General features: G+C 36.5%; 1 pseudogene; it reads right to left on the reverse strand.

Annotated features, from left to right (window-relative positions):
* Positions 1-265: 265 nt before the first annotated feature.
* The window catches only part of LOC118001102, a 54,820-nt pseudogene continuing 31,341 nt past the window's right edge, over positions 266-23,744 (reverse strand).

A 23,744-nucleotide genomic window follows, 5' to 3' on the forward strand; every position in this document is an offset into this window, starting at 1 on the left:
AATATTGTGTCCAAAAAAAAAAAACTCAGTGTAGTTACTCCCTTAACAGATTCTTAAAATGATTATATACATGAATCTTCAGGTAAAGATCATTGTTACTTAACATTTGTGTGGCCTGTTCTGTGCTTGCATATGGCCCCCAAATTTTCAGTGTAACCTAATAATTTCCTCAGCCATAAAAATAATCAATTTTTATCATAGAAGTCATATGGCTCCTGTTTGAGTTTTAAGTAGACAAAGCACTGAGCACAGGATCAACCTCAGGGATTTTAAGTACCATGATATTAATTTTTCTTCAAGGAACTTATTTTTTTTTTCCTACAAAGAAAATCAAGCTGCTTCTTGAAAGGGATCTCATAAAGTATCAGAGGGAATGTGTGGAAGCCACATTTGGATACTGATATTAAGTTTTATGGCCAGTGCTTATCCCTTTTTGTGCCACTTCCCCAAATTATAAAAGTATCTCTTCTTTATATCTTTAGTTCTTTTACTACTAATATCTACCACCTCATCAATTTCCCAGTCATTGCCTCTTCATCTCATTTCCCAATAGCTATTAATCTAGAATCTCATGCTTCTCCTCCCTTCCTTATCTTTTTCCCATAAAACCCTTGACAATTCAATATACAGAGCTCTGTAAGCTCTAGCTCCACTCTGACCAAAATCCCATAACCTCTTGTATTTGCTTATGCCCTCTGCCTTTTCATATTAACCACTGATGTTCGGCTATCAGGACCTTTCCCATGAAAACCCAATTCTTCCACTTCCCTGTCTACTGGTTTGCTTCTCATTCCCCAGGCCCAATATCAGCCACTAACTCTCCACATCCTGCTTATTCCACTGAAATTCGAATAAGGGTATTCATTGTGTGTGTGCTCTGTTTCAGGCATTGGGCTCCCACTTTTGTATGTATAAAAGCATATATAATTTAGTCATTTGAATCTCAGAAAATCTGGCCACCCTACGACTCATTTTTACAGGAGACAAATTTAGAGAAGGTAAGAAACTTTCCACACCCATTCAAGATTTGCTCTTTGTTACCTTTCGCTAGGAAATACCTCTAGCATTCTTTCTTTGTACATAATAATTCACCAGATCAGCTCTTTGCCATCTTGGATTGTTTGGGGTTTTGTTTGTTTGTTTCAGTAAGAACTCTAGGGCTTTGATTACAAATGGAGTTGACTGCTAAGGAGCCCCTTCTCCAATCTTTCTTCTCCACCCTCTTCCTCTCAACATAACCCTCCAGGTTAGGTCACTAGGGCCATTAAGGAAGAGGAATCTGAGGAGAATGAAAAAGGGCAATGCTTTCTCCAAAGTCCTCTGAAGCGCAGAGTCCTCCTAGCTCCAGCTGAGAATCTTCTGGTAGAAGGGGTGAGAGATTCAGCTCTCCTCTTCAGGGTCTTCCATGTCTATGTCCTGGGATACTTTTGTCTTCTTTTGCCCTTTGGGCTGTGCCTCACTAGTCCTGGATGGCTTTGTAGGGGTTTCCACTTCAATGACTGCTTTCTCTTTCTGGGCAAGCCAGGTCTGTGGAAGGAGTTTTCGGTGCTTCTTCACAGAGTAATGTTGGCATGTACACCTGACACCCGCTTTTTGAGGTGGTGCTGCATGATCAGCCCATCGTCTGTCACAGCCGGAATCATGGGTGCTTCAGTCGCCTCTCCCGCTTCAACACCCGCCAGAGCTTGAACAGCTTCTTCTCAGCTACATTCAAGGCCGCTTGATCTTTCCCTGGGGAGCTCCCAGGGCTGCGCCACCATCTTGGATTGTTATAAAGCCTCTAGAAGAAGAAATAAAGATTCATCTCCAATATTTCCAAAGTGCTATCTAGAGGAGCTAATAAATGGTGGAAATGTGCAAGATATGAGAGAGTGCTCAATGTCCTTTTGGAGATTAAAGGGTGTGTGGGTGTGTGTGTGTGTGTATATATATATATTGCTATATACACACACACACACACACACACATGCTTATATCTATATCTCTTTCTCAATATATGTATATATCAAGAGAGATGAAAGATAATATAAACATGAAATTAAGAGAAGAAAGCAACAGGGCAGGCCTGCCTAATGTATATGGTATATATATATATTTTTTTTTTGTAAATATTTAATTTATTTTTTTTTAAAGATTTTATTTATTTATTTGAGAGACAGAGTGAGAGAGAGAAAGAGCACAAGAGTGGGGAGCGGGAGAGGGAGAAGCAGACTCCCCGCCGAGCAGGGAGCCCGATGCGGGACTTGATCCCAGGACTCCAGGATCATGACCTGAGCCGAAGGCAGTCGCTTAACCAACTGAGCCACCCAGGCGCCCAGTATATGGTATATATTAAAAGTCAGTTTAAGTTGTTGTTCAGGAAATAAACACAAAAGAAAGTGGATATTAACAGGACATATGATTCAAAAGCAAGCCCCATCCACTTCACAATTTCCCTAAGATATAATGCTATTTTATAGGAATACTTCATATATGAAATGCTCCTTTCAGTACAGAATACACTAGATCAGAACTCAATCTGTTTTTCAATGAATATAATGTGAATTTGGGTATATTGTCTGAACTCAAATTTTCCAAGGTCAAAATAAATATTGGGGACTATCCATTTTCAGTTATGCTGTTGAGGAAACTCTGAGAGTTCTTTTGCTAAAAATTTACACTTTGAAATGTGACATGTGAACATTCTGCTTGGTGAGCACCTAATAACTATTTAGTGACAAAATAAGACAGTTGGTAACATTTGCATAATTTATGCAAGATTTTATAGACTCATATTGAAAGCAAGAATAATAAGCTTCTATGATTTTGGTACCTATATTTTGTGACTATCAACTGCTTGATTCAAAAGTATGTCATATAATGAAATAATTTGCAGTATATAGCCAGAGGTTTTTAAAAAATCTACAGTTGATCATGTTGTAAGCTATCACATTAGAATATGAGGATGTTTTCTTTATTAATAGCAGTACATGGATGGTTCTGAACCTGGACTGCTCAGACAAATTTTGAAGATTTCTGCATATTTTGCAGTCAACAAAATATACTGTACTTTTGTACAATTTCTCATGGCAACAACACTTAAGATCACACATAGTTGAGGTTATCAGAAATGCATGTCTTGGTGGTATAATTTTAGCACTTGCTCATGGAAGAAAGATTCACGTCAGTTTCAGATTTTACCCAGTTTTCCAACTGCTAAGTACAAACAAAAATCTCTATCAATCTACTGAAAGTAAACAATTCTGTTGAAATTGGTATCCTCTGATCACATGGACATCTTATAATTTGATAAGGCAATTTAGAATAGCACTAGATGTCCCAAATGTTTAAAAGTCCAGCTTTTACCCAGATGACTTGGATGTTACCACCAAGTACATTATAGGCAGAATAGTACAGAATGACTTTCTAAGTACTTCAGATATTAAGTAAGAGGCCTGCTTGATGCCTTAAAGTCTCTTTATCAATATCAATTCTTTTCCATAAGTTCATGTCTCCAAAATGGCTCTTTTGAAATGCAACTCTATTAGCTGGAAAGGTAGTACATTGTTCCATTAGCCTGTGAGGGGGAATTACTTAGCAAGGTCCTCAGGGAATGAATATCAACAAATAAATTTTGATAAAGGAGGGAAATGAATATTAGAAAAAAATCTGAGCATGGATCTTTGCTCAACCAAATAGGCCCAGATGGGTCGTTCCAAAAAACCAGCAGAAGGGCACTTTTGAGGAAGCACAACTAAAGATGAGGTTATGCCAAAGCACAATTTTCCCAGAGTTTTATAGGGCTCTGTAGGGAAAATTCTAGAACATTCTTTATGGTTACAGAGTATGTGGTTCACACTCTTCTGCCTCCACTTCTTCTGTAAAATAGGGATAATGATAAAAGCTGCATCATCATAGATAATTCATTGAGATGAAAATGTAAAGCATTTAGAACTTTACAATAATATTAACATTTTAAAAATGTAGAGATGCATTAATATTGCAACACAGCATCCTGGCACCTTCTCCATTTTACATTTTAAAAAGTACTATTACTGTTATGAATTATTCATATTCCAAAAAGCCAATGTCCTAAAAAAGAAAAATAGAATTATTTTGCATAGTGTTTTATTTTCTTCAGCATCATCAAGGGTTCTTGATTTTTATTTTTTCTTTAACCTAGTGAAATGTCTGAAACCTTCCTTTTCATGTTAGAGAATGAATTTCAAACCAGTTGTAGCAGCTGTCCTCAATTTTCATTCCTAGCAAATGAACATATTTTTAAACGATATTATAGGGTATTTTTCACACTCCTCCTAGATGATAGATAAATTCTTCAGGCACTTCTCATTGCCAGTAAATAGGCGCTCTTGTTGCTATTCCAATAAAGTGAGCATACACAAGAGTCTCTGGGAGACTGATAATCTCATACACAATTCCATTTGTCAGCTTCCTGTAGTCTACAAGCTTGTCTTCAAGGAAACTTCACCTGCATGAGGATTTCAGGATTAGGTTTTTCTATGTAATTTCACTCTCTAATAAAGGGATTCGGTGAGCACTTTCTCAATTATTTCTGCTTCCTAAGGTCAGGCTACAGAGGTAAATGTAGAGATTTATGCACTTAATTCCCTGTGGGTCAAGATGAAAATACTCACTTTCATTCTTACTTTTTATTTTATTTTATTTTATTTTATTTTTTTAAGATTTTATTTATTTGTGAGAGAGACAATGAGAGACAGAGCATGAGAGGGAGGAGGGTCAGAGGGAGAAGCAGACTCCCTGCTGAGCAGGGAGCCTGATGTGGGACTCGATCCTGGGACTCCAGGATCATGACCTGAGCTGAAGGCAGTCGCTTAACCAACTGAGCCACCCAGGCGCCCTTTACTTTTTATTTATTAAACTTTTACACAGCTCATATTTCCTCCAATTTGCAGGCTACCATGGTGGCTTAATTTTTCTTTCTCTCCCTTGCTTCTCTCTCTTTCCTCCCTCCTTCTTTCCTTCCTTCCTTTCCAGTAGTCAAGAAATATGTATTAGTGTTTCAGTTCCAGTATATTTTCTTTTCCTTTTGAGAAACAGCCCTGTTTGTGACTTTATATTATAATACACAGAGAATCATACAGAAATACATTTATACACAAAACTAAATTCTCAACTATAATTAGTTGAATGTGGACCAAGTCCCCCTTTTGCCATCAACCTCAAAAATCTCAGTATAAGCGTTAATAACCCTCTTAAGAGCATAATGTCACATTTATTTGATCTCCAGGGCTTTGATTTGTCATCCCAGTTCAACTTTCACCATAGTCATTAGCCACTCTGATATTTCCTTCTTTGAATCTAATCTTTCTGCCACCTTTCTCATGTTCTTCTAATAATAGAACAATTTCTTAATTCTCACTAAGATCTTTAACTCTTTTCCTTCCTATTTTCTCACTGCCAACAAAAAAGGGGAATGTCTTTTAGAATCTAATGGACCTGTCATTTAGGGCTCAGACACTTTCAAGTTGTGTTGCTTTGGCTTACTATTTAACTCATATGAAACTCATTTTCCCAGTGGAGAAAAAAGTGATTCTATTACATATAACTCCCAATTCTGTCAAAAACTCTAAAGATAATATCTATAAAACAACATAATGCCTGGCACCCAATCATTGTTATAAATATCATGAAAATAGTCAACATTGCCTTTATCCACAGAGTTAATCAGTATCATCTTCATCACTGCCTAGTCTGTAATCAAGTATCAGCTGTATTTTTCATCACAATAGTTTTTTTTTAAGGTAAATGTTTTGAAGTATAACTCATATGTAGTAAAATTTAACCTGTTTAAGTGTTCAGTGCTTGAATTTTGTCAAATGTTATAGTCATATATTCACCACTGCAGGCAAGATATAGGACAGTTGCTTTGACCTGAAAATAATGTAGTTAATCTCCTACCCCAAACTCCAGCTAGTGGCATTCACTGATGTTTTTCTTTCTGTAATTTTTATTATTATTTTTTTTTTTGGTATTATCCAATGGAAGTGGAATCAAAGAATATGTAGCCTTTTGAGTTTGACTTCTTTTAATTAGCATAATGCATTTGAAATTTGTTCATGTTGTAACATGTATCTGAGGTCCATTCACATTCCATTTTATTACTGAGTAGTATTCCGATGTATGAATGTCTCCATGATTTGTAATCTTTTCTCCTGTAATGGTCATTGGAACTATTTAGGGGTATTGATGATTATGACTAAAGTCACTGTGATTACTCACATACAAGTTTTTATATGGAGATGTTTTCATTTTCCTTGGATAAATGTCTAAGGAAGGTATTGCTGATCATATGATAAGTATTATGTTTATTTTTATAATTATTGTCAAACACTTTTACAAATTAATTGTAACATTTTGCATTTCCACTGGGTAGGTATGAGAATTCTGATTACTGCACACTCTTTCAAGCACTTGATATTGTTTTTATTCCTTGTTTTTGTTTTAATTTACTCATTCTGATAGGTGTTTAATTTTATCACATTATCCAACAAAATAATAACAATGTTGACCATAATTTCAAGTTTATGTGCTATTTGTAATCTTTGGTAAAATGTAGGCTTAAGTATGCCACCTATTTTTAAAATTGTATTGTCTGTTTCCTCATTATTTAATTTTGTCAGCTCTATATTTTGGATTCCAGTTCTTTATCATATATGTGTTTTACAAATATTTCTCCCAGTCTGTGTTTTATCTTTACATTTTCTTTACAGTGCCTTACAAGGAGCTAAAGTTTTTAATTTTGATTAAGTCCATTTGTTTCACATTTTGTTCTGTGATTCATGCTTTATCCTCTCTGAAAAATTTTTATCTTACAATCTAACAATGTTTTTGCATGTTTTCTTCTAAAAGTTTTATCATTTTAGGTTACACTTTAGATCTATGTCCATTTGTAGTGAATTTTTTTTCTGTCTTCAACATTTTTTAAATTTTATTGTTATGTTAATCACCATACATCACATCACTAGTTTTTGATGTAGTGTTCCATGATTCATTGTTTGCGTATAACACCCAGTGCTCCATTCAATACGTGCCCTCTTTAATACCCCTCACCAGGATAACCCATCCCCGCACCCCCCTCCCCTCTAGAACCCTCAGTTTGTTTCTCAGACTCCATAGTCTCTCATGGTTTGTCTCCCCCTCCAATTACCCCCCTCATTTTACCCTTCCTATTATCCTCGTATTTTTTTTTAACATATAATGTATTATTTGTTTCAGAGGTACAGGTCTGTGATTCAACAGTCTTACACAATTCACAGAGCTCACCATAGCACATACCCTCCCCAATGTCTATCACCCAGCTATCCCATCCCTCCCACCCCCCAACACTCCAGCAACACTCAGTTTGTTTCCTGAGATTAAGAATTCCTCATATCAGTGAGGTCATATGATACATGTCTTTCTCTGATTGACTTATATCGCTCAGCATAATACCTTCCAGTTCCATCCACGTTGTTGCAAGTGGCAAGATTTCATTTCTTTTGTTGGCTGCATAATACACCATTGTGTGTGTATATATAGATATAGATATAGATATACATATAGATATAGATATAGATATAGATATAGATAGATAGATAGATATCTCACATCTTCTCTATCCAATCTTCTGTTGATGGACATCTTGGCTCTTTCCATAGTTTGGCTATTGTGAACATTGCTACTATAAACATCGGGGTGTGTGTACCCCTTTGGATCACTAATTTGTATCTTTGGGGTAAATACCCAATAATGCAATTGCTAGGTCATAGGGTAGCTCTATTTTCAACTTTTTGAGGAAACTCCACACTGTTCTCCAGAGTGGCTGTACCAGCTTGCATTCCCACCAACAGTGTAGGAGGGTTCCCCTTTCTCTGCATCCCTGCCAACATCTGTTGTTTCCTGACTTGTTAATTTTAGCCATTCTGGCTGGTGTGAGGTGGTATCTCATTGAGGTTTTGATTTGGATTTCCCCGTTGCCGAGTGATGTTGAGCACTTTTTCATGTGTCTGTTGGCCATTTGGATGTCTTCTTTGGAAAAATGTCTGTTCATGTCTTTTACCCATTTCTTGATTGGATTATTTGTTCTTTGGGTGTTGAGTTTGATAAGTTCTTTATAGATTTGGGATACTAGCCCTTTATCTGATATGTCATTTGCAAATATCTTCTCCCATTCTGTCGGTTGTCTTTTGGTTTTGTTGACTGTTTCTTTTGCTGTGCAAAAGCTTTTTATCTTGATGAAGTCCCAATAGTTCATTTTTGCCCTTACTTCCCTTGCCTTTGGTGATGTTTCTAGGAAGATGTTGCTGCAGCTGAGGTCGAAGAGGTTGCTGCCTGTGTTCCCTTTTAGGATTTTGATGGACTCCTGTCTCACATTTAAGTCTTTCATCCATTTGGAGTCTATTTTTGTGTGTGGTGTAAGGAAATGGTCCAGTTTCATTCTTCTGCATATGGCTGTCCAATTTTCCCAACACCATTTGTTGAAAAGACTGTCTTTTTTCCATTGGACATTCTTTCCTGCTTTGTCAAAGATGAGTTGACCATAGAGTTGAGGGTCCATTTCTGGGCTCTCTATTCTGTTCCATTGATCTATGTGTCTGCTTTTGTGCCAGTACCATGCTGTCGTCATGATTACAGCTTTGTAATAGAGCTTGAAGTCTGGAATTGTGATGCCACCAGCTTTGCTTTTCTTTTTCAACATGCCTCTGGCTGTTTGGGGTCTTTTCTGGTTCCATACAAATTTTAGGATTATTTGTTCCATTTCTTTGAAAAAAGGGGATGGTATTTTGACAGGGATTGCATTAAATATATAGATTGCTCTAGGTAGCATTGACATCTTCACAATATTTGTTCTTCCAATCCATGAGCATGGAACATTATTCCATTTCTTTGTGTCTTCCTCAATTTCTTTCATGAGTATTTTATAGTTTTCTGAGTACAGATTTTTTCCCTCTTTGGTTAGATTTATCCCTAGGTATCTTATGGTTTTGGGTGCAATTGTAAATGGGATCAACTCCTTTATTTCTCTTTCTTCTGTCTTGTTGTTGATGTATAGAAATGCAACTGGTTTTTGTGCATTGATTTTATATCCTGCCACTTTACTGAATTCCTGTATGAGTTCTAGCAGTTTTGGGGTAGAGTCTTTTGGGTTTTCCACATAAAGTATGTTCCTGACCACAGGGGGAAAGCTCTCAGGTTTTCCCCATTAAGAATGATATTTGTTGTGGGTTTTTTATAGATGGCTTTTATGATATTGAGGTTTGTACCTTCTATTTCTGTACTCTGAAGAGTTTTGATCAAGAAAGGATGCTGTACTTTGTCAAATGCTTTTTCTGCATCTATTGAGAGGATCATATGGTTCTTGTTCTTTCTTTTATTAATGTATTGTATCACATTGATTGATTTGCAGATGTTGAACTAACCTTGCAGCACAGGAATAAATCCCACTTGGTCGTGGTGAATAATCCTTTTAATGTACTTTGGATCCTATTGGCCAGTATTTTGGTGAGAATATTTGCATCCATGTTCATCAAGGATATTGGTCTGTAATTTTCCTTTTTGATAGGGTCTTTGTCTGGTTTTGGGATCAAAGTAATAGTGGCCTCATAAAACGAGTTTGGATAGTCGCCTCATAGAACGAGTTTGGAAGTTTTCCTTCCATTTCTATTTTTTGGAACAGTTTCAGAAGAATAGGTATTAATTCTTCTTGAAATGTTTGGTAGAATTCCCCTGGGAAGCTCTCTGGCCCTAGCTCTTGTTTTTGGGAGATTTTTTATTACTGCTTCAATTTCCCTAGTGGTTATAGGTCTGTTCAGGTTTCTATTTCTTCAGTGTAGGTAGTTTATACATCTCTAGATATGCATCCATTTCTTCCAGATTTCTAATTTGCTGGCATATAGTTGCTCATATTATATTCTTATACTTGTTTGTATTTCTTTGGTGTTGGTTGTGATCTCTCCTCTTTCATTCATGATTTTATTTATATGGGTCATTTCTCTTTTCTTTTTGATAAGTCTGGCCTGGGGTCTATCAATCTTGTTAATTCTTTCAAAGAATCAGCTCTTAGTTTTGTTGGTCTGTTCTACTGTTCTTTTGGTTTCTATTTTATTGATTTCTGCTCTGATCTTTATTATTTCTCTTCTCCTGCTGGGTTTAGGCTTTATTTGCTGTTCTTTCTCCAGCTCCTTTAGGTGTAGTGTTAGGTTGTGTACTTGAGACCTTTCTTGTTTCTTGAGAATGGCTTGTATTGCTATATACTTTCCTCTTAGGACTGCCTTTGCTGCATCCCAAAGATTTTGAACAGTTGTGTTTTCATTTTCATTAGTTTCCATGATTTTTTTAAATTCTTTAATTTCCTGGTTGACCTATTCATTCTTTAGTAGGATGCTCTTTAGCCTCCATGTATTTGAGTTCTTTCCGACTTTCCTCTTGTGATTGAGTTCTAGTTTCAAAGCATTGTGGTCCGAAAATATGCAGGGAATAATCCCAGACTTTTGGTACTGGTTGAGACCTGATTTGTGACCTAGGATAGGATCTATTCTGGAGAATGTTCCATGGGCACTAGAGAAGAATGTCTATTCTGTTGCTGTGGGATGGAATGTTCTGAATATATCTGTGAAGTCCATTTGGTCCAGTGTGTCCTTTAAGGTCTTTATTTCCTTGTTGATCTTTTGCTTAGATGATCTGTCCATTTCAGTGAGGGGGTTGTTAAAGTCCCCTACTATTATTGTATTGTTGGTCATGTGTTTCATTGCTTTTGTTATTAATTGGCTTATATAATTGGCTGCTCCCATGTTAGGGGCATAGATATTTACAATTGTTAGATCTTCTTGTTGGATAGACCCTTTAAGTATGATATAGTGTCCTTCTTCATCTCTTATTATAGTCTTAGGTTTAAAATCTAATTTGTCTGATATAAGGATTGCCACCCCAGCTTTCTTTTGGTGTCCATTAGCATGGTAAATGGTTTTCCACCCCCTCACTTTCAATCTGGTGGTGTCTTTGGGTCTAAAATGAGTCTCTTGCAGACAGCATATCAGTGGGTCTTTTTTTTTTTAATCGAATCTGATACCCTGTGTCTTTTGATTGAGGCATTTAGCCCATTTACATTCAGGGTAACTATTGAAAGATATGAATTTAGTGCCATTGTATTTCCTGTAAGGGGACTGTTACTGTATATTGTCTGTATTCCTTTCTGGTCTATGTTACTTTTAGGCTCTCTTTTTCCTTAGAGGACCCCTTTCAATATTTCTTGTAGGACTGGTTTCGTGTTTACAAATTCCTTTAGTTTTTGTTTGTCCTGGAAGGTTTTTATCTCTCCTACTATTTTCAATGACAGCCTAGCTGGATATAGTATCCTTGACTGCATATTTTTCTCATTTAGTGCTCTGAATATATCATGCCAGTCTTTTCTGGCCTGCCAGTTCTCTATGGATAGGTCTATTGCCAATCTAATCTTTCTACCCTTGTAGGTTACAGATCTCTTGTCCAGAGCTGCTTTCAGGATTTTCTCTTTGTCTCTGAGACTCATAAGTTTTACTATTAGATGTTGGGGTGTTGACCTATTTTAATTGATTTTGAGGGGGGTTCTGTGTGCCTCCAGGATTTTGATGCCTGTTTCCTTCCCCAAATTAGGGAAGTTCTCTGCTATAATTTGCTCCAATATACCTTCCACCCCTCTCTCTCTTTCTTCTTCTTCTGGGATCCCAATTATTCTAATATTGTTTCATCTTATGGTATCACTTATCTCTCAAATTCTGCCCTCGTGATCCAGGAGTTGTTTATCTCTCTTTTTCTCAGCTTCTTTATTTTCCATCATTTGGTCTTCTATATCACTAATTCTCTCTTCTGCCTCATTTATCCTAGCAGTTAGAGCCTCTATTTTTTATTGCACCTCATTAATAGCCTTTTTAATTTCAACTTAGTTAGATTTTAGTTCTTTTATTTCTCCAGAAAGGGTTTCTCTAATATCTCCCATGCTTTGTCCAAGCCCAGCTAGTATCTTTATAATCATCATTCTGAACTCTAGTTCTGCCATCTTAATAATGTCCACATTGATTAGGTACCTGGCAGTCAGTACTGCCTCTTGTTCTTTTTTTTTGAGGTGACGTTTTCCATCTTGTCATTTTGTCCAGGGGAGAATAGATGAATGAGAGAACAAAATGCTAACAGGATAACAACGACCCCAGAAAAATATACATTAAACAAATCAGAAGAGATCTGAAACCAGAGTAAAAGAAAGGGAAAGAAAGAAAAAAGAAAAAGATTAAAAAAAAAAAAAGTATATGATCAAATATGATCAGGCTGGTGTATAGATCAGTGCTACACACTAGATTTGGGGCATATTTTGGTCTGTTAGAAGAAAATGCCTCCCAAAATTTTAAAGAAAAAAAGCTTATATATGTACAAAAATAAGGATAAATACAATGAAGGGATGGAATATGACTGTAAAGATGAAAATTATAAAAGATTTTATAAAAGGTATTGATAAGAAGTTGGTTGAAAAAAGAAAGAAGAGTAATTTAAAAAAAGGGGGGTGGGGAGAATGTGATCAGGCAAGAGACTAGAACAAAGCCATACACTAGAGATTTAGGATATATTTTGGTCTGTTAGAAGAAACTATCCCAAAATTTTAAAGAGGAACAACTTATATATATACCAAAAATAAGGTTAACTACTGTGAAGGGATGGAATATGACTCAAAAAATGAAAAATAAAAAAGATTTTTAAAAAGGGAATTGATAAGATATTGGTTGAAAAAGGGAAAAAGAAAAAAAAAAGACAGTTAAAAAAATTAACTTTGAAAGACTAAATAATCATGGTAAAAAAGCCATGAATTCTATGTGCAGTATTCCCCTAGCGCTGGAGTTCTGCCATTCTCATTGATGGGTAAACTTGGTCTTGGCTGGCTGTTCTCTCTGATCTTCTGGCGGAAGGCCCTGTTGCCGTGGTTCTCATATGTCTTTGCCGGAGGTGGAATTGCCCCACCCTTGCCGGGTCCAGGCTAAGTAATCTGCTCAGGTTTGCTCTCGGGAGCTTTGTTCCCTGCAAGCTTTCTGTACAGCTTTGGAGGACAAGAGTGAAAATGGTGGCCTCCCAATCTCCACCCCAGAGGAGCCGAGATCTTGGGGCCCCACTCCTCAGTGCACCCCCAGAGAAAAGCAATCACTCCTGTCTCCCTGGGCTCTGGCTGCACTCTCTGCTCACCCAGCCTGTGACTGAGCATTTCTATCTCTGGCACCTGACCCCATGTGGAGTCTCCAAACCCAGCAGATCCATGCAGTGCACTCCTGCACCACTCCTCCCAGGGGAGGAAGGGGAGTCTCCCCGGATCTGCCGCTTGTTGGGTCCCTGCTGGAGGAGTAGTGGCCTGGCCATGCCGCAGATCACGGTTTATGGCAACCCCGAGCTGAGAGCCCACGCCTCAGCTCCATCTCTGCAGCCAGCTTCCATGCTCCGATACCTGGGAGCTCTGCCGCACTCAGGCACCCAGGTCTTTCTGTGACCCCGAGGGTCCTGAGACCACACTGTTCCAGCGAGGGTTCCACCCCCTGCTTACCTACTGGAGCGATGTCCCTCAGTGGAGCTGACTTCTAGAAGTTCCGATTTTGTGTTCTGCGGCTCTATCACTTGCCAGAAGCGGCCACCAGAGGCCCCCTCCCCTGCCATCTATCATCCCGAATATCGCCTCGGATTCACTTCTCCGTACATCCTACCTTCCAGAAAGTGGTCGCTTTTCTGTTCAGAGAGTTGCTGCTATTCTTTTGTTCAATCTCCTGTTGAGTTCGTAGGTGTTCAGAATGGTTTGATCCCTATCCAGCTGAATTCCTGGAACCAGATGAAATTTAGGTCTCCTACTCCTCCGTCATCTTGCTCTCAAACAGCTCAATGCAATTCTCTTGACTGTATTTTTATACATGGTATAAGGCTGTAAGGTATGGACTGAGGTGATCTCTCCCTTTTTTTTTTTTCTTGGATATGGATGTATGTCTAGTTGTTCAGCACCATTTGTTACCTGTTCTGTCAGCTCTCCATTTAATTGACTTGATATCTGTTTTGAAATCAGTTAAATAGGTGTGTGTGCCTGTGTGTGTATTCCTGCATTCTCTATTCTGTTCTACTTATTTGTTTGTTCTTTCAGCAATTCCACAATGCACTAATTAGTGTAGCTTTATAGTAAGCCTTGAAATCAAACAGTGTGAGTCCACTGACTGTTCTTTAAAATTTTTTTTTTATCATTCTAGCAAATTTGCTTTCCATGTATTTTTTAGAGTCAGCTTAACGATGTCTATAAAGTACCTACTGGGATGTATCATGGCATAGAATAATTTGGGAAAAATTGACGTAGTAACAAATCATGTTTTCTAATCCATGAATATTGTATATATATCCATTTAATTAGATTTCTGATTTCTCTCATCAATGTTTTGTTGTTTTTAAGACACAGCTCTTGCATATATTCAGTTGGACTTATGGTAAAGGTCTTCATCTTTTTGGTACTATTTTAAATAGTACTTTTATAAAATTTTAATTCCTAAACATACATTGCTCTATTCTGTTCTATTCATTTCTCTCATTCTTTCTGCTTCACTCTGAATATAACAATGATGTTGTAAAATTAGTTGAGTAGTATGGACCCTTTTCAAGGCATCTGTGCCTAAAGTTTCATGTACTGGAAGAGTGTAACTATAAATTCAGTTGATTCAATGGATAGTGCAATTCAATTCTTCATTAAACTTTGGTAGTTTAATCTTTCAAGGAATTTGCTAAGTTGTGGAACATATTATTATTATAATGTTTATAATATTCCCTTAATAAAATTTTAATATCAGATTCTGATATTAAGGAGACATCTGTAGGGATATTTGGGTTTCTCTATTTTTTTTCCTGATCCATCCTGCCAAATATTTATCTTTTTAGTTTGTTTGTCTTTGTTATTAATCAGCTTTTAGTTTTCTTGATATTTTCTATTTTATTTTATAGTTTCATTGATTTCTGATTTCATTTGTTTTACTTTCTTCTTTCTATTTAAGTTCAATTTCTCTTCCTTTTGTAGTTTCTTAAAATGAATACCTAGATCATTGATTTGAGACATACTTCTTTTCTAATACAAGTAATTAATACTATACATTTCTCTCTGTGTCTCAAATTTTGATATGTTTTGATTTACATTTAATTCAAAATATTTCTAATTTACTTTAATCTTCATATTTCCCCATCAATTGTTTAGAAATATGTTATATAATTTTAAAATATTTGTGTATTTTGTGATATCTATTTTTCATCCCTTATCTACACTGTTATTAAGGGTCTTATTTTGTATTTCTTGCTTCTTTTAAATACATGGAGGTTTATTTTGTGGCCCCAAATATAATTCTATCTTTGTGAATATTCCATGTGCTCTTTAAAAAAAATATGTATTTTGTTGTTCTAAGTTTGTGTGTCCTATAATTTTCAATTAAAGTGGATTCATAATATGATTTAGTTGGTTGTCCTTATATTTTTCTAATGATTGCTAAGGAGGGAATATTTAAATCTCCAAATATAATGGTAAATTTGTTTGCTCTTCTTTCTGTCAATTTTTTGCTTCATAAATTTCAAAACTGTGTTGTTAGACTATAAATAAATTAATATATACATACATTTTGGAATGTTATGTCCTCTTACTGATGTGACTTCTTTATATTTATATAATTTCCTCCCTTTTCTCTGATAGTTTTCCTTGGTGTAAAGTACAATTTGTTTATATCATGCAGTCATTTCAGCCTTCTCTTGATTAGTGCTTGTGTAATAAATCATTTTCCATTCTTTTATTTTTATCTTTGCATTTATATTTGAAATGCATTTCCTGTGCCTATAATGAAGTTGGGTTTGCTTTTTTTGTCCAGTCTGACAATCTCTGTCTTTTCATTGGAGTTTTTACATCCAATGTACATATCATCTTCCTCCCCATGCCTTTTTTTTTCCCTTCATGAATTACTGTTGACCTGTTTTAAGTTCATTAAGTTTCTCTTTGGCTATATTGAGCTTACTGATGAGTACTTTGAAGTAGTTTCTCGTGTTTATTACTATATTTTTATTCCTATCACTTTCATTTGACTCTTTCTTACATTCATTATCTGCTGAAATTCCCCATCTGTTTATGTATGTTGTACAGTGTTTTACCGGATTTTTTTTTTTTTTTTTTTTTTTTTTTTTACATATCTGTAATGGTTATTTTAAATACCCCAAGAGTTACAACATTTGTGCTGTTTCTAAATCTGGATCTATTAATTGCTTGTCTTTTCTTAATGATATGCTTTTCTCTTGATTTGTATGTATTCCATAACTTTTAGTTGAATGCCAGAGACCTTTAATAAAACAGAAGAGTCTGAGGAAAATAGTATTTAATTTGGTAATGGGCATGTCTCTTTCAATGAATATAAATAAATTTGGGTATATGGTATGAACTCCATTTTTCTAAGATCAAAATAAATATTAGGGACTCTCCATTTTCAGTTATGCTGTTGAGATTTGTGTGTGGAGGATTTAAATTAGTCAGTACTTGGGCCAAGTTTGGGTTTTGTCATATTATTGCATGAAATATACCACAGGTCTCAGGGTTTTCTAACTTGCACTTAGGTGAAGTCTGAATTACCAGAAGGTTTTACTCATTGTTAGGAGTTCCACTCTCAAATTTCTGTCATCTTACAAAGCTGTACCATAAATGGTGTCTCTCTCCAAACTCCTGCCCTTTCCCCAACATTAGACTGCTGTTGCTTTATACTCAGTGCTTGTTACTCTCATGTTAGGGATAGAATACTGTTTCCTTGGTTGAACCTCAGTCCAAGGATGGCCCTGTGTGCCTAGCCCATGGAGGGTGTTACCCTTCATGATCTGGTATCTCCTAACACTCTGACCACTTCTTGTATTATTTTCTTCCTTGCCTCATTGACTGTCTTACTGTTCCTGGAACCTGCTAAGTGCATGCCCACCTGAAGCCCTCTTTACCGACTGTCTCCTTTGCTTAGAATGCCCTTCCTTTAGATATCTTCATTCTGAATTCCTGTAGGTCCTTTAGGTCTGTTCTCAAACATCCCCTTTCCAATGGGCCTACTCAGACTCTAATAAGCTTTGAAATGTTATCCTTTTCCTCTGGCCCTGACAATTCCCAGTTACCTTACTTTATTTCCTTTTCCCATAGTGTTTATTTCTTCTAACACATGGGCAAGAATTTTTTGTTAATGTGTTTACATATACCTGTAATAGTATGTGATACAAAATATGTACTCTGCAGATAGTTCTTGAATGGGTGAATACATTAATAATGAAAAGATAATGCAGAAAAACTAAAACTAAAACAAAAATAATAATTTAAACACACACACACACTCCAAAAACAAAAACAAAAAACAAGAACCAAACTCCAGAATATCAGCAAGGGCAGTAAACAAAACACTAAGAAATTTTGATTAAATTGAGAAAAATGAAAGTGCTTATTCAGAGAAAGCAGATACAGTGCAAAGAACCAAATACTCTGAGTCAGGTGTAGGCCATTATATGCAGTTCTATACTACCTTTTAGTGTGACCTTTAAGAATTTCCTACAATCACCCAGAGTCCCATACAATGTCATGTCATCAGATAACCACTAAGTTCCTTCTATTTTTAGGTCTACTACATAGCCCTGTTCTAGGGAATTATATTTTATTGGTAAATAGAGGTTTTTTCTTTATATCTCATTGGTTCTACATGAGATTTTCCCCAGAAACTTGACCTGAGGAAACACTATTCAAACAAACTAAATTTTCCCAGCACAACTCTACTTTCTTTTGCATATTTTAAAAAGACCTTTCTAACTTTCTGTTACAGAAAAAAAAATCAGTAGAGGAGGAAATAATTTGAATGCTTACTACATAATGGGGAATTAGTCAAATCAAGTTTGAAATGTTTTACATACAGTTATTTTCTATTAGACAAATCAATCTCTTTCTTGAGTAAACTCTGACTATTCTTCTCTTTCAAACATGGCATGTTTTGATTCTTGATTTATTGGAAATGTCCCAAATGGCTCAACCATTCTCAACTTAAGGATGCAGTCAAGCATTTTATGACTGGCTGCCTCTTGTGGCTCCAAAAAGTAAACAAAAGTTTGACAAAATCGAGAGTAGAATCGGAGGTTAAAACAATGTACTTTGTTCTGTTTTTAAATGTTCTCAGATAATTCACGTGTCATTTTGTTTTTATTTCAACAAAAGTCTGTATGAATTCCCTTATAGTTTGTGCCAGAAATAGTTTATGTTCAAGAAGCACACAGTATGTTAAAAGATTAAGGATTAATGAAGTCTGGCTGAGCAGGATGTCTAATTATGAATTTGATATTTAAAAGCTGTGCTACAATTTACATATTGCATAATGTATGTTTGCTCTCTTTCGGAATAAAATATATCATCCTGTAAATAGACAATTTTCAGAAATCTTCATTCTACATATCCGCGAAGACAGGCAAGGGATATGATTGCATGACTAAATATGTATTAGGAAAATTCAATGAAATTGATTCTAATTAATTCTAATCAATAATCAATCCCTAATTTAAAACTATCTCTATACTTATAAATAACTGTTGAGATATGAAAAAAATGAAGAAGTAAATAACATTTAGTAAATGATAATAATAATAATATTTATTTTCCAGATATTGTTATTTTGACAAATAATAGTTGCTACATTATTCTTTCTAATTAAATTAAAGACAAAAATAAAATAGCTACTGAACTCTTCCATAGGTATAGAAAATTCCCACAGAGGAATTTCTTTTTTTTTTTTTAAGATTTTATTTGTTCATTTGAGACACAGAGATACAGAGAGAGAGGGAGCATGAGCAGGAGGAGAGGCAGAGGGAGAGAGAGAAGCAGACTCCCCGCTGAGCCAGGAGCTCGATGTGGGGCTTGATCCCAGGACCCTGGGACATGACCTGAGCCAAAGGCAGATGCTTAACCATCTGAGCCACCCAGGTGCCCACACAGAGGAATTTCTTACAATCACAAAAGAATAAACTTTTACTCACTCTCTTCAAAAGTATTCCTCAATATTTAAAGCAAATTCCAAACCAGAAGACTGTAGGAAAAATCTTGATTACCAGTAATGCTTTAAAAATTCAGTTAATATGGTTAATAAAAGTCCATGAAAACTAAGAATTAACTCCCCAATCATTTCAGGTCAATCCTTATTATTTTAAAATCCTTCTCAAATGTATTAGTCTTTTTGCCCACCTTAGCAAGTTCATGATTCTGAAGATAATTGAATCTGTGATAATTCAGGAACTGCTATGCCTCAGGCTTATCATTTTAAGCATCAATTCTCACTGCATAGGAATGGAGATGAAATTATAGAAGAGTACAGGATATTGGCTTTGTTCCCTATTGACCCAAAGATAGGGCCTAAAAAGTATTGATTTTCAAATACATCTGTAAGACCCAATTATTAATTTGTTATTTACCACATATTCCAAATGTGAAAAAAGAGAGAAAAACAATTGAGTTATTTGAAGGTTTGGTTAATCATGTTTAAATGTCCCTATGCCAAATTTTCCCTTTTCATTTGGAGGCTTGGCATTGTATGTATCCAAAGGAGTAGTTCTTTTTTTTTTTTTTTTTTTTTTTTTTTTTTAGAATTTATTTATTTATCTGACAGAGAGAGAGTGAGAGAGAACACAAGCAGTGGGGAGGGTCAGAAGAAAAGGTTGGAGCAGACTCCCCACTGAGCAGGGAGCTCTATGCGCCTAGATCCCAGGACCCCAGGATCAAGACCTGAGCTGAAGGCAGACTCTTAACCTACTGAGCCACCCAGGCACCCACAAAGGAATACTTCCTTAAGTCATAAGAAATTCAGTGTATTCACAAAGGAGCCACAAGTTTTGTCTTCATTGAGCAGTCAAAAGGTCAGGCTGTTATCAGGAATTTCCCAAAACAAAATTTACTACCAATTTGTAGATTAGTCACTGATAACGCATATTGATTTGATAATTGTCTGTATAGAGGTTTTAGCTGACTGTTTCAAAATGTATGTTTAGCCATTACAAGTTCAACATCATTTTCTAAATAAAATTGCAAAGAAGGAAGCTTTCTTGGTATCAAAGAAATACTAATATGGGATGAATATTTCCAATTCCAGGAATATTAGTATAGGCCAATTCTCCCCTGTCTCTCCCACTGAAAGCAACTTTAACTCCTGAGCACAATGCTTGGAGCAGCTTTATGATAACTCTGAAAAGTAAAGAGCAGATGGATTAGAGAAGAGACAGATTCAAAGTTCAACAAAACTGGTGCAGATTTTATTTTCCTCCACTATTGCCTGCCTGAACTCAAAGGCCAATTGAAACACATTGTGTGGGGCACCTTGGTGGCTCAGTAGGTTAATCGTCTGCCTTCAGCTCAGGTCATGATCCTAGGGTCCTGGGATCGAGCTCCTCCTCAGGCTCCCTGATCAGTGAGGAGCCTGTTTCTCCCTCTCACACCCCCCCTGCTTGTGCTCCCTCTCTCTGTCAAATAAGTAAATAAAATCTTAAAAAAAAAAAGAAACATATTGTGTACACCAAGTGTGCACTAAAAGAGATCTTAAGCCCTCTCCTTCTGAACCAAAAAGGAAGTGTTATAAAAGAGGAGTGTTATAGGTCAGAAAAAGTGTAGAAATATTGCAATTGGCTTTTCTTTTTTTTTCTTTCACTCCCAGACAAGCTCCCAGGAGATACCAGAGCAATGGTGACAGCTGGATATAATAATAATGTAATAAGCAGCTGCTGACATCTAAAACTCTGAGGATGATAAACACTTTTTTTTTTAAAGATTTTATTTATTTATTTGAGAGAGAGAGAATGAGAGACAGAGAGCATGAGAGGGAAGAGGGCAGAGGGGGAAGCAGACCCCCTGCTGAGCAGGGAGCCCAATGTGGGACTCGATCCTGGGACTCCAGGATCATGACCTGAGCCGAAGGCAGTTGCTTAACCAACTGAGCCACCCAGGCGCCCCAGATGATAAACACTTTTATCTGACCAGTGGATCTGTGGTTCCCAGAGAGTGGCCTAAATATCTCCCTATCCTCCTGCTCCCCACCTTCTCACCTTCTGCAACCTGGCTCTAGACATATTACTGGTAGAAGGAACTGTGTGGCAGAGTATGGAAATCAATACCTTAGCAAGGTGCACATCTGACACTGAATAATATAGCACAGACTTAGGAACCTACTCTAGAGTACATCACTATCCAGTGATATCACTATCACTCTAGAGTACTCATCACTGGGCTAACCCATTCTCCCACTCCTCTCCCCTCTGAAACCCTCAGTTTGTTTCCACTTTATGTGGAAAACCCAAAAGACTCCACCCCCAAATTACTAGAACTCATACAGCAATTCAGCAAATGTGGCAGGATACAAAATCAATGCACAGAAATCAGTCACTTTTGTATACACTAACAATGTAACTGTAGAAAGAGAAATTAGGGAATCAATTCCATTTACAATAGCACCAAAAACCATAAGATACCTTGGAATAAACCTACCCAAAGAGGCAAAGGATCTATACTCTAGGAACTACAGAACATCTATGAAAGAAATTGAAGAAGACACAAAAAGATGGAAAAACATTCTATGCTCATGGATCGGAAGAACAAACACTGTTAAAATGTCTATGCAGCCCAGAGCAATCTATAATTTCAATGCCATCCCGGTCAAAATACCAATGGCATTTTTCAAAGTGCTGGAATAAACAATCCTAAAATTTGTATGGAACCAGAAAAGACCCCGAATCGCCAAGGAAATGTTGAAAAAGAAAAACAAAGCTGGGGACATCACGTTGCCCGATTCCAAGCTATATTACAAAGCTGTGATCACCAAGACAGCATGGTACTGGCACAAAAACAGACACATATATCAATGGAAGAGAATAGAGATCCCAGAAATGGACCTTCAACTCTATGGTCATCTAATCTTTGACAAAGCAGGAAAAAATATCTAATGGAAAAAAGACAGTCTCTTCAATAAATGGTGCTGGAAAAATTGGACAGCTGTATACAAAAGAATGAAACTCGACCATTCTCTTACACCATACACAAAGATAAACTCTAAATGGATGAAAGACCTCAGTGTGAGACAGGAATCCATCAAAATCCTAAAGGGGAACATAGGCAGTAACTTCTTTGACACCGGCCACAGCAACTTCTTTTAAGACATGTCTCCAAAGGCAAGGTAAACAAAAGCAAAAATGAACTTTTGGGACTTCATCAAGATAAAAAAACTTCTGCACAGCAAAGGAAACAGTCAACAAAACAAAGAGGCAACCCACAGAATGAGAAGATATTTGCAAATGACACTACAGATACCAAAAAATTTAAAGCAGATATTATAAGCATGCTTCATTAAGTTAAGGGTGATCCCTCTTGAAATAAATGGAAAGATAAAGAATTCTCAACAACTGAAAAGATAATTAAAAAAAGCAATGGAAATGTTACAACTGAGAAATTAGATAAAAACTTAAATGGGCTCAATAGCTGAATGAGGATGACAGAGGGAAATATCCATGAACTTGAAGATAGAAGAAGAAGAAAGCTAGGTAAGTCAATGAAGTATAGAAAGGTGTGATCAGAACTTATTCTGACAAGATCTCATTTGAGAAGGGACCTAAAGGAAGTGAAAAAGTAAATGATTGCTTTATATATAGGGGAAGTATTTCAGCATGAGGGATTGAAAGAACAAAGGCCTTGAAGTGAAGACTTGGTTGGCATGTTTAAGAACCAGCAAGGCAGCATTGTGGCTGGGCCATGGTGAATCCTGGTGTGAGTGAAAGGATATGTGCTCAAAGACAGAGCAGAGGTGGGAGATAGAAAAAGTCATGAAGAGACTTGTAGGCCAGGGTAAGAGTTTAAGCTTTTATTACAAGAGCTAAGACATTGGGAGATTCTGACTTTAGAATTAACTTTATCTACATTTGAATGGATAAAACAGCTTGCTGTGGAGCCTAGGTTAAAGTGAATTGGTACATGAATGGGAACAGGCAACTAGTGAGAAAGCTATTGAAATGATTCAGGGAAGACATGATGGTACACTGGATTAGTAGGTTGCTTTGGAGGTGATGAGATTGGCTCTAGAAATAGAAGGAATTTTTTGGATTAAAAAATAAATGTTTTCAATGCTCTTGGGACAGTGAATAAGTGGAGTAAACTTTTTTTTTTTAAGATTTTATTTATTTATTTGAGAGAGAGAGAATGAGAGAGAGCACATGAGAGGGGGGAGGGTCAGAGGGAGAAGCAGACTCCCTGCCGAGCAGGGAGCCTGATGCGGGACTCGATCCAGGGACTCCAGGATCATGACCTGAGCCGAAGGCAGTCGCTTAACCAACTGAGCCACCCAGGCGCCCAGGAGTAAACTCTTAATAAACACATAATACATGGCATATGAAAATTATTTTCTTGAACAGAAATGTGGCTAAAACACAAAATAGGATTCCCATGGACGACCAGATATTTCCACACTTAAAGATCTTTTAAAAACAACACTATGCCTTTTCTCTTTCTCAGTATCAACATTGATACAATCAAATGCCTTTTGAGCAGGATGAGTTTCTAGCCCTTGGAGTCTCATGGGTGTTTCTCAACTAAAAAATAAAACTGAAAAAAAAAATTAAATTATTTTATATAACCCTTCCAGAGGTAGTAAGGAAATAAACTCGACCATCTCTATGAAATATATATAATATATAAATATAAATACATA

This window comes from Mirounga leonina, unplaced genomic scaffold, assembly GCF_011800145.1.
Source record: "Mirounga leonina isolate KUSES-001 unplaced genomic scaffold, KU_Mleo_1.0 Mir_53, whole genome shotgun sequence".
Classification (NCBI taxonomy): Eukaryota; Metazoa; Chordata; class Mammalia; order Carnivora; family Phocidae; genus Mirounga; species Mirounga leonina.